At 35.7% G+C, this 13,453-nt stretch overlaps 1 long non-coding RNA gene across 1 annotated transcript; it reads right to left on the bottom strand.

Annotated features, from left to right (window-relative positions):
* Positions 1–316: 316 nt before the first annotated feature.
* On the bottom strand, positions 317–1,321 carry LOC133318996 (uncharacterized). The gene is made up of 3 exons (XR_009752710.1): positions 1,204–1,321; positions 715–863; positions 317–487 (listed from the first exon to the last, which is right to left on the bottom strand). It is a non-coding gene; the product is annotated as an uncharacterized LOC133318996 (long non-coding RNA).
* Between the last annotated feature and the right edge of the window lie 12,132 nt (positions 1,322–13,453).

Genomic DNA, 13,453 nt, shown 5'->3' with positions numbered 1-13,453 from the left:
ACATTACGAGCTGTCGCTTGATTTACAGCTTGCATGGGAAATAACATCGGCGAGCCGCACGGGACTCAGACTGCTGAGACTTGCCGAGATTAGTGGTCACAGTCAGATACATTGTGATCATAGACTTTTAATAGAAAATAACCACATCAAAAGAATCGACACGTTTATATAAATCCATGGTCATATAAACGTTTTTCGGGTAAATGTAAAACACGTTTATTAAATGTTTTATTTCAGGGTTTTACATGAAAAGATATATTACTCAAATTCTGCGAAACCTTTTTTCGTGAGTCCAGATAAAAGGTTCCCCATTGATTTCCCTTTCACACCTAACCCGACCGCAGGTCAGGGGCGAAAAGGCAACGCTTGTATTAATTACTGACGTCCTGTAATAGCCTAAGTAATGACCCTTGTACATCTGACAGTCGACAGCAAACACCGACAGGTGCTGACGAAGCAAACATTACTGGAAGGACATCGAGATAAGCTTAAAGAACAAAAAAATAATGCAATATTTGTTAATAGTTTTTATTATACTAATATTATCAATTTCATTACAATACTGCAAAACAATATTATATAAATCATTTGGTTTTATGAATGCTTCATTTTATTATATACTTTAAAATCAAACAAATTATTTACAAAATTGAAGTTATTACGTTTTTGAAAAAAACCCAAAGATTATTGAATATCCCGAATTTACATACCTACACATAATATGAAGGAAAAGTTAGCAAAAACGGGACCCATCCAGCAAGGGTTGCAGGTGTCGGTCATTAGCGAGATATGAAAGAACAGGTCAGCGCCGGCCGTAATCGACGATACCATCCATCACACGCGGGAACACAAGGACTTGATACCTACAGGGAACAGAATGTACCGTGAACCTAATGTTAAGAATCATTCACACACAGACACATATTGCACACAAAGAAAATCGAATCGATTTAACAAGGACATTATATGATACAAACATTTAACTTTATGTGTAATTGTTAGAGATCGTCTTAACTCAATCACAGACCTGCCTTCATACGGTCTTGAATAAGTTACGTTGTAATAAGTTACGTATGACATATGTTTTATGATAATGTAAACAACGAAACACAGAACATTATAGTAATATCGTTTATTGGTCATGAGAGTATCCGTAATGAATATAATATTATAAAACGTGTTCACTTCACATGCAATCTGTACCTACTCCGTACTGGCGCTGGTGCTCGCAGACCCGCGTTCAATATCTCTCTAGCGAGGCACGTGGCCGTGTCCCTTGTAATGACGCCGCGGTGTCCGTGATCATCCATCAACAACAACATTTAACAAACTTTATATAAAACAATAAATAGAAATTATATCGTGAAAAATTATGTTCTCAAAAAAATTTATTTAGACTCAAAATCAAATAAATTTATAATTTTAAAAGGTAAGATGCTATGCAGTAATATTTAGAAATATTAGTCATAGATTCGATAACTCCACCTTTCTTTTAATCTTTATTTGAATCTTATAGTCTGCTTTATATCATTTTTATTATGGTAAAAAAAATCAACATAGCCCATATTGGTGAAGACAATTACCTAAGAGCAAAAATTCAGTTCCATACATATATATATATACCTATTAAATTAATATTAAACAGGTATAAAGATTAAATACAATCATTTTTGTTATCTGAATAGGAATAAGTGATAGGAATTGCGGACATTATGCTTTCCTAATATAATTAAATTCATAAAACATGTCTCTGCCGCAGGAGCCGGAGCGGGCTCATTGAATACAATAGTAAGGCACTAGCAGAGAGTCACATCTGTTAAATCTGATTGCGAGTCATGAGGTGACGGTGAACGTTCCACTGCTGGCTCATCTGTCTCTAATCCATTAACCACCTCTTCCCATATTTAATTCAATGCTCGCCCTTCACCGGCGCTGGTCCTCATTCTACGCGCACATGTCGCTGCCCTTCCAACGAATAAAATTTGATAAATTGCACCGCCAACATGTGAACTACCCTCTTAGCTTAAACGGCGTGTACTCCGCGACCGCTCTCGCGGTGTCGTTGGATATGAGACCTTTGTGCCTGTGCCCAGGATTCAAAATACTAAAAATGATTCATGCGAGAGATATCATCATTCATACTAGCTGAGTCTGAGAGATTCGTGTATGTAAAGAAATAAGCACTCTAAAGCAGAGGATATAAAAGGTTATTTTGATTGAACTCTCTCAGATAATTGTATAGTGGATGGCAAAATGGCTACTGCACTTTAGTGAATGCCCGTGCAGTGGCTGATTTCGAGGGAAGCTGGAGGTAAGATAATGCAGATGTTTAGAAAGAGGGACGGACAGAAGGTAGCGAGCACCCTTCATAGGAGCTTTATTGATGACGGTAGCGATTCTGTTTAACGTTTTCAATTAATATAAATGCTCAACACATATCCACACCCCTTCTGATATTCAACCATCACAACTTGAGAAATAACTTAACATATATCATAAGCGAAAATATATTCCAATGCTGAATTAATTGTGACCAAGCGGAGTCGTTTTTTATAATTTCAAGATAAAATTATGCAAACCGCAATCCAATTCCGTTCATAAATATTGAATTGTAAACTCCATTCTCTCGTTTATGGTACAGAATGAATAAAAACGATCCATCAATTCCGAATCGTATGAGTGCACGGTAAAACTTTCACCGGCGAAAAATCGATATGAAATTAGCTAATGGAAACTTGATAGCCAACAAAAAACCGAATCCCGCAAACCCCCGTGAGCGCATTTCGCGACAATAAATCTCTGCATTGTCCCTTCGTCGACAGATGGCGTATTACGGCACCCTTCGACACAGGTAACCTTATACCACTGAGCGGACTTATTATCGCTCAGCGCTTTACAGGTCGCGGTTAGAATGGGGACGTTTAGGACGAAAGCGATGCAGCGCTGACCGATCGTCAGGTAACTGCATTAGACACGTACAATAGAATATTCAATTATGCTAATACGAGGTGCAGGGACATGTGGCCGATTGTGCGCACGCGTCACCCGCCATTTTGATTCATTGGCGCGAGTAACGTGTTTTGGGATTAAACCGCCCGTTCGAATTGTAACGGTCGGATTATAGATAGTGGGTTCGCTTCCCAACAGAAACTAATATATTTCGAATGAATCGGAACCACAAGCATAGTAACAGTGTTGCTGCTTTCTGTGTTTTATTTAAGATGCTACGAAATAGTCACAAAACTGGCTAGAGTGCACTAAACATGTTAAACCAATGTTAAACAATCATTTTATGAGTATATTTCTTTTAAGGCGTGTTTGTACCTTAATTGTTCTTAATAGCTTGTCAGTTATCGGCTAACACTAATTAACAGTGTAGGTAAACGAAGCCTGTTGTTCCAATATGATAACGATTGCCTTTCAATAAACAGACATGTTTGTTTATGTGCTAAGTAATGAAGGAAAATTAGAAATAACACACTACTTACAATCATAATCATTCAGTTTTACATGATGTTTATTAACATTTCAATTGTAAAGTAATTTTTTTGCAGACTGATTTTATGAGAACATTGGCCAGAAATGAGTGATGTATGCAAAAACCAGACTTATATTAATGAGAAGAAAGACCCTTGAAGAAATATAAACTATAACGAAATCAAAATATAAATTGTATTAGCCACGTGGTGTAATATATACAATTAATTTTGAAACAGTTGTGCTTTGCTCTTTTTAATTAAAGCCAAGGATTCTCGTGAATAGCCTCAGATCAAATTTCAATTTAAACTTTCCACATTAACTCTCTGTACGAAGCTTTAAAAATACGCCTCGGGGAGTAATCGGCCAATATTCTAATGACACTTTGGCTACAGAAGTAAACCGCGGATTAGGTTGGATGCTCACAACCGAATGATAGCGATCTGACACACACTCACAAATATATGGTTAATATTCAACTGATTGACATTATAGTAATTAGACTATTGTCTCTATATGAACATTACTCTTGATTTAAATTTGAAAACGGACAATGTAATAAATTTAATTCCTCATATTGTATATTAATGTAATATCACATATAGATTGACGTTATCACCAACTGTAATTGTATTTTTTCTTAGACCTATTTCGTTAATATTTAAAAAAAAGACAGTTTTTACTAGGTTCTTAAAACCGCTGTTTATTTGAATGCATCCTTAGCGAAGGTTACAGAGCGTAATCATTATTACAAGCGTTGATTGTGGCCGTAATTACGAGGGTAAGAGGGGCGGGGGTTATTCAGAGGGGGGTGAGGGGGGGTAAATTATGTTTTTACGAGGCGAGTGCTTTAGACGTTTATTGTCATTCGTTTTATAACGCGATTGTTATGAATTGAAACAGAATTGCTGCACCTATTACTGGATTACAAATTTAATGTCACCGAAGACAACCGAAAAATTGGAACACTTGATTTCATTGCTGTGTGGGGATTTTTATGTCAGATTATTGGTGTGTAAAGCAGATTACTTCCAAGTGAAGACTCATTAATGTACACTTTTCACCACACCGAGGATACAACACAGGATAAGATAAACTTTAATGCAATTTATAAATGTATTTTAATCAGTACTTAACACACAAACTTTTATAGAAATGTTTATTATAAGAAAACTTTCTCTCTTTTTTATAAGAGAATAAAATGATTTCATGGAAGGTAATCACGAAACAATTCTAATATATAGTTATATAAAAATATGAGTGTCATTAGTACCGGAAGGTTGGGACGTGCCGTAGTCTCAGCTCCGCAGATAATCGTTGTTTGTAGTTATTACTCATTACTGATACAGATATTATGCTGGGTGACGCTAATTGGTTTCTGCAAAACTCCTCTTCTGTAGCTTCTATATTTATTTTGTATTAAAATAATATACCAACGAGACTATGATAGGATCTCTAAATCTCTGGACGTCAAAGTTCAGTGTGCACGCAGATCCAGCTTCGGATCGAGAGTTTTGTGTAGGACCAAGCCATGCCCTATTCACTAGACTTGGCGTACGAGTGACGTGGAGACTATTTTACCATCAACTCAAAACTCAAAGCTACTCCGACGACCATGCCGCTACTATGGTTTCTCTCTGTAATAAAAGATAAAACTAGCGATGTAATTTGTTACAAGATAATATCAACTAATTTACTAATTTAAAATAAACTACTTGCTAAGTATATTTGATTGACATTACTTGACCCTATTAAATATTTTATAGTATTTTATATTATTTTTGTTTATTCAGTGTATTTTATCATTCATCATATGATGACTGTTAAATATAAATGTATGTGTGGTCGCCTCACGGACTCAATTTGAGTTCTGAATCGCACCTGTCAGCCCACAAATTGACATGGATTGTGCTGAACGGATCTTTGTCATTGAACGAAAACACAGCGGCGATGGATGCGACAAGGAGTGACGCTGGACGGTCGCCGAGGATAAGTCAAGTTATTGTTTACTAAAGTCTTATACAATTCAAGCATCACGTAAAATGTAATTTTACACTCTATAACTTCTATATTTTAAGACGGGTCGGATCAATTTAAAATATTTTAAATTAAAATTAGACAGCAGTCTTTACAACCCAACTAATAAAAGTAATCTGTTTAAAAAATTATTGTTATTAAAGAACTATAACAGACACGCACATGATCCATAACTTTGCCGTTACTATTACTGATACAAGAGCTCTTCCAGCTACAATACGTCTCGGTCTAACATTTTACCGATCACGGCGTCCGTTTTGTGTTGTCTGCACCTAAATTCCAATTAGTGCTCTATTATCGGCAGTCTACCAAAGCAACTATGAAATTGAAATAGCCTCAATTTAAGGCCATCCTTAATCGAGTAAACTGTCACATAATTCTAATGTAATATAATCATTGCTATATCAGAACAAATGCAAGCTTTTTTGCCTATATTATTGTGACAGTAATTTCTGTTAAATATAAAACTGTTAAGCATATAATCATGTTTTGCTTGAGTATATTATAGATTTTACATATTATTTACAGTCAACATACAAACTCCCATCCATACCAAACCTGTATATATATATATATATATGTATGTGAAATTAAACGACCGGACAGCAAGACGATACACGAGCTATAATCCGTTTACTTTTATCTCAACCCTTGTTCAAGTGGCCGTTCTTCACAATTTCACATTCAACCTTATTGCTTTGAAATAAGGTACATAATTGTTGGAATAGATTTTACAATAATATTGCAAGTCGTGTCCATGAAAGACGTTATTACCTGAAGGATATAAAGATGGCTGGTAAAGGACAGCCCGCGGCAAATGAAATGCAAATATCTGTCGCAGGAGGGATGCCGACTTGAACGGATCATTCCTTATTAGACTGCTTTGATGTACATCCACTTGTCAAGATTTGGTCGAGCGGTCGATGTAGGATAGTAATTGGAAGATGATTAGAATAATACATTAAATCAACACAATATAATCGTAATATAAATACATAAGAAGGATTTATTTAGTACGTTAAATATCGATACCAGTGCCTTCGCTGTCTCCAAACCGCTGATTCGGTGTCGTTTTACGATCGGGAGTAAAACGCTAACAGTTTGTTTACGAAGGACGGATTGAAACCGTCTATAAACGAGCTGCCTTTACTGCGGTCCCCGAGTACGGAGAGAGGCGGGCCACGACACGGACACTTCCATTCTGATTATATTAAAAGAAAGTTGTAAACTTCGCCTTTATAAATACTTGAAGCCCTTATTAAAAAAACAAATACGTCCAGCGAGGGATGGAGTGTTTTATAGATTATTTTTATTGTAGCCCACATGGGTTTTATCGTATCTTTCGATGTGAGAAACAGTTATAGTAGAGTATTGTTAGCGGTTGATATTAGGTGAAACATATATGTATATGAAACAATGTATGTATGCTGATTCAGAAATAATGTATACATTTTAAAAAACTACATCCTCCAGACGTTTCGGTTACTTTTCAGCAAACGTGATCACGGGCAGACGTCTAGAGATAAACATTATATTTCTTCTGTTTTATTTATGATACTTATTAATAAATAAAAATAAAATCGTTTTTTTATTTTTTTTATAGCAAAACTATATCTTTAAATTTGAATACATATAAAACATAACACGTACTATTAAAGCGGAATTAATCTTAATAAAAACCTAATTCAAATCACTTAAAAAATGTCTTTCATGAGACATCTGCAGGTAATTATATTATAAAAATAATATTATTAAACATTTTATGAGAAAGCAATTCAATAAACAAGTTCACCGCGAGCCGTGGTTGCGAGCGCTGGTAAGTCTCAATATTTGTATGTTTTGCTGAACAATACATACATACACACGAACCCTGAACACGCTCCGAGTTTTCAGGCAGCCAAGACCACATCGTATACATCGCATTTTACATGTTCCTATACCACTTGGATTTTATATAAAATTTTATGCGCTGTTATATTAATTCAAATGAAATAGATATGAAATTTGTATAAATAATAGAACCTTTATATCTATTAAAAAGGATTGTTATAAGATTCAATATATTAAATGTGTTCGGTTTCAGAGACAATGAGAATACATAAATTAGGATCGGAGGCAGGTTCCAGAGGCGTTCGCCATACGACACACATGACGATTTATTACTTTATATAAATGGATATTACATACATTATAAATTAAATAAGAAATTAAAATTAACCATACGAAATATTTATGGATATAACCATTAAAAGAAAAAAAACTACACTTTAATATAACAAAACTAACCCAAAACAATCATTAGCAACCAATGCGTAATTTTAAAACATTCTAAAATGTTACATGTTCTTGTAAGAAATTAAAACTAGGAAAGAGAATGCTCCAAATAAAAGCTAGTCGTAAATTATCCAAAACTGTAGCTAATTAAAGGTTGTATCACATGTACGGGATGCCTCCGCGATACCGCATCAGATAGCGGCTATACAACTTAGCCTTGACCGCCGAACAACGAAATATGGATGCGGTATAAATTTATTATATTTAAGTTATTTTAGAACTCATTTGAGATGACCTTTATCTTAGCAGCATATCCGACGAGTAATTTACATGTCATTTATTTTGGATTCGATTTTATTAATTCCTAACTTTGACGATTTATATAAAACTCTTGAACCATGTTTCCCATTTGGTTACATTTATTTAAGTGGTTGTTATCTTGTATGACATATTTTGTGTCTTATAAGATGTCCTCAGTTAAAGCGACCACTTAGCACCAGGCAGAGGTGCAAGTCTTTCAAACATTTCGAAAGAAAAATGCACGTAGGAATCGAATAAGTAAGATTTTCTATAAAATTCTAAAAAGAATATTTTGTCAAAAAATTGAAAGAAATGACAACAGATTAAAATTAATTTCTCATATTTTACAATTCCAAACCTGCCAAAACAAACGACACGTTATTGTTAATTGACTCCTGTATGAAGTTTGATAAGTAGAATACCGCTTCCATTAAGAATTGCTTCTCCGAGGATGTCAGCGGACATAAATAACGCATGGGTTGATCGGATCGCTGTGATTTGTAGTGCTATTTACTACACCGAGTGACGTCCGCAAACTTCACTCAAAGGATACATCTCATTGAAAATATTTAAATTGTATTATAAAAATAATACGTACACGGTGTCGTGAGACCTACCAATAGTGTATGCGACTTAAAATTTACGTAATTCTAGTGTCGACATGAAGTATAAAATTAACCAAGAATTTATGATATTATTTGTAACGAAAATTTTGCAGAAATAGCACTAATTGATCACAAGCAATTATACATACCCTTGAATAATAATTGTTCTCTTGCAAATGAAATCGACATAGATATAAAATAGGGAGAGTATCCATCAAATTAGTTAATGTCAGTGACATCAGCCATCATCCGAGACACACGAACGACCACATAAATACATATTTATAATATAATAAAATTTATACCCGCCATAATACTAGCATCTTAACAATTCTCCGCGGCACGTCCTAACCTTATGTTTTTTGAGAACCTGCCCTAAAAGCTCGCATCGAACGCACGCTACTTTCACCTCAAGCTATACGACAATAAGGATCATATCAGCTCACGGTTTTGTGAAAACTTCGTAAATAGTATCTCTCAATAACCATCCACATAAATAGTATTAACAACAATTGATTTACATACAAATTGCTTTACACAATATTGAAGGAAGGAGCGCGTGACGAGTATGCTGTGAGGAGCAGCGAGGATCTGGTAGGGGGAAGGGGGAGGGGGAGAGGGCGATCAAACGAGCGGACAACAAACACATTCGATATATAGTGAAATGACGGGCTGAAAGATATATTGACGATTATTGTAATATATATACAAGTCAGGTACAGAGAAGACATGGCCGATAGACATTTCTTTGATTTACTCGCATAGAACACACAAAAATATAAGGTATGGATTATCAGAAGAAACGCGAATTAATGTCGTCCATATTGATATGTGTAGCATATATTTTGTTTTTCACATTCTTTTTACTAATACGTTGAGTCTAAGCATTTTTTTCAACCGCGTGTTCCATAGCCCAAGCGCCAAAGGAGCATTCATACAGGAGATCTTACGTTACTTACACTTGTATAGACCCACCTGATTGAGACTGAACGCGTCTGATTGGAATGGGGAAGGTTTTTATTGACAATATGTTAAATTACCTTCATCCAATATCGCGCCTCATAAGGAAGCTGAAATTTCAAATAAAGTTTTTACATTTCTCATAAAGAATCATAGAATTCGACATTTCGCAATATTTCAAGTTCGCTTCAAGAAACTCTACAATCGACAAATATGACAGAATTAATGTTCAATAAAAGTAAGTGATGTAATAAGTTGATAATGTCCGCAGGCCCAGGCCATCCCGGTGGGGTCGCCTGCGTGTCGCTGGCTAGTAGTATGCAGCTCTGGATATTTGGCCGCGGTCCGCGTCCTCTATGCTAATAGAACGGATCTTATCTACCATCAGTCTCGATAGGTACCGAGCACTCCCGAAGACCTTCGCTTATATACTGACAGCACAAAAAGTATATTCAGCTGACGACTTTTATTAAAGACGAGTAAATATTTTGCCGAAAGATTCAAATTATTAAGCTATCGCTACGTTTTATTTTTTTGTTATTTTTACCAACCGTGTAAGACAATTTGTTTAGAAGATGTTATAGAGATGGTTCGGATGCTCGTTTAAATCTGATGATGGAAGGTCTCTTGATCATCAATCTGAATGACGGATCAACATATGTCACGTTATATAAACTTATTTGAAATCTACAAATGCCAACGTAATTAATAGGTACCAAAAAATCCTTTTATAATTTTATAAAGTATCTTTATTTTTCTCATTTATTATATCAAGGAAAGGTTATTGTTTCGTCGACAGTACAAGTCGTGTTTCTTGAATTTCATATTTTCTTAGTTATAATACTCTCAGAGGACGAGGCACATGTTAATAGACGGAGACAATAAAAAACTACGATACAACATGTTTTCTTATTAAGAGGATGACCCTCGCTTAAATGGAATCATTCGGAGGTTTCTTCATGTCCTCTCTTATATAATACGAGTAATGTCACAATAAATCCTAATATTATGTTAGTGACGACATTTGCATGCTCGTACAACATTCACGATGTATACCGAGTGCTCGGGACCATGTCGCTGCGATATATAACAAATATGTTCTCTGCTTACGGATGTCATAAATTATTATAATTCTTACAACAATTATATAAGCAGAATATCAAATGATAACCACAAACACAAAACCATCTCACTAATGAATGAAACGTCCGTGTTCTGTATCAAGACGGCGCGGCGATTAAAAACTAACAAAACAATCCACTAAGAGACTAACAGTGACGGAACAGTCGAGGCGTCATATATAACGTTACGTATGTAAGAGTGTCCATTAATAGTGAGAGGTTATAAATTACTACAGGCGATAAATCGAGCCGCTCTCCGCCCACCGCGCCCACCAAAGACCTGCTTCACTATCAGAGTTGTTGCTCATACATTCTATAACTTATTATAAGCCCGGGGAGAGATCACTGTGGTTATTATTGAACCGGTCAGGTAACATATTCAAATGAATGCGGATCCAATCAAAGACAGCGATTCGTATCGTAGCTTCGTCAATTTGACTAATTGGTCTCACAACTTAAAGAGGGAGACTCGACCGCAACGAGCCGACAATGTTTAGGACTATCGAATCCTTTGTAAACAGTGTTTGGGAGTTGAACTTGTCGGTCAGGACAGGATTCACTGAGGAAGAATATTCTGTTTCATAATACATTCATGCAACACAGTATGTTAATGTTTAACCTAACTGGAGCCGGATAAAAGCGGTTCTAAACTAATTCGTATTATATATATAACATGTAAAACGTGCGCCAGCGGTAATAATGAGTAGTTGTACCGAGTGGTGGCCAGCGGCCGGCAGGACATAGACGGAGTTGGTCGCCGGCAATACATATGAATGAGGAAACTTTGATTGCGCCCTCGACGACCGACATGCGGAGGAGACACTGAAGCTTACATGTACATGCACATACATATAAACATATTAGGCATATGCAAAGAACACTACTACCAACTACTCAAAGGTGGCTGATCGAAAGAGTCATTGATGCAATCCTCAAACAATTAAAAGAAACTTTCATCGTGTCATAAAAATCATTTTGATTAATTTATTATTTGAATGACATGTTGTTTTTTAAACGTTTATAAATATGAGAGTGGCTTGTGTTTAAAAACCTGCAACTTGTAAAGTATAACATGTTAATATAGAACAGAGATTATTTCCTTACAAGAATCATATCAGTAGTAATGAACCTATTCGTAATTGAAACTACCAAATACCTCACCTTAATATATGTACCCAAAGTCCAAACATGACCTAACCTTATGTAAGTCGGTTAATAATGTGATTTTAGTAATATTAAAGCCGGCCTCATCTCAAACATCTCATTGAAACTAATATAAGTTTCATTAATACAGCAACACATTACAATACACGAACCGTTTGTTTTTTTATTTTTTATGAATATTTATACGAACCGGAGATGAATATTTATAATTTAATTATATTCTGGATGTGCTCTTGGATGGATCAGTGACGCGGAGCGAGGGTGAGGCTGTGCCACAGCGGCCTACCTGGAGCGAGGAGGGAGAGCTCGCTTATGATGCGTTTATTTAATAAATAGACGTAATATTACGTAAGAGATGTCTCTACACGCACGGATGTTAATAATTTGACGAGAGGTTAATGATATCTAAGACTATCGCGAACATTCATTTAAATATAACAAAGGTTTTCTGATAAACAACTTTTTATTATTTTAAAGTTCACACTCCCGACGCTTCGGTTACTTTGCCACAACTATCACGAGTAGACGAGATGAAATTTTCATCACCAAAATCTTATTTTTATTTCAATGACAAGAGGTTACTGAATGAAAAGAGATGTAACAACTGATAAAAAAAGTATAGTTCATATATAAAAATCATAATAAATAAAACGAGCGTTGAGTGAAATGAAAGGACTTACAAAGAGGAACCGTTCTATGAAGCTAACGAGGAACAGCGAACAGTAAGTAACGAACTAATCCACGTCTGCCGTGAGTACCTCAAACCTGCCGTAATCTAATTTCTCATTTCATCTCATCTCATCTCATCTCTTTCACTCCAGGTCGGCGCTTCACTCCGCCGGAGGCTGTTTTTCGACAATAAGACGTCTCGTTACTCCGACTCAACACTTTGATTGAAATTCGCCACCTCCAGAACAAACATCAAGGTTTTATTGAGACGGAATTACGACCGCTCCTGTTACACGAAAACGAAATCTACACTTCATACTTCAAATAAATAAAAGATTGTTCCTTGATTCAATTACACGAATGAAAACCTCATCCAGAGAGGGAGCCGACTGTAATAAACCAGATGCCAATATACAAGTACGAGTATAAAAAACATGTTTATAAAACACGTAACATAGTTATATATTAAAATTAGTTCGCAATGTTAAGTTTCTTTACCACCCCGACTACATGTGATACGTTAACGTGTCCTCTCCACGTATTCGTACGTTGTACGTCGAAGGCACCTGTTTCCATTAAAATTTCAATTACCGCAGTCGGCCGACTACAAACAGACTCATGTTTGTCGTCGCTCGTTACATGTTTATTGTACATCAGTCTGTTTGTTCCGACAACATCTCCGGAACACTAACACTAGCGGGACGGGGACGAGGCGAAGGTGTTCCATTATAAACAGAGACAGACGCCATCACAGGCGACACACACACATGAATTATATTGATACAAAGAATTTGAAAGATTTGTTTGAACTCTACATCTATACGTCATATATAGATTATATAAAAT

The sequence above is a fragment of the Danaus plexippus genome, chromosome 10, assembly GCF_018135715.1.
Source record: "Danaus plexippus chromosome 10, MEX_DaPlex, whole genome shotgun sequence".
Taxonomy (NCBI): domain Eukaryota; kingdom Metazoa; phylum Arthropoda; class Insecta; order Lepidoptera; family Nymphalidae; genus Danaus; species Danaus plexippus.
This window is presented reverse-complemented; position numbering and strand designations above follow the sequence as displayed.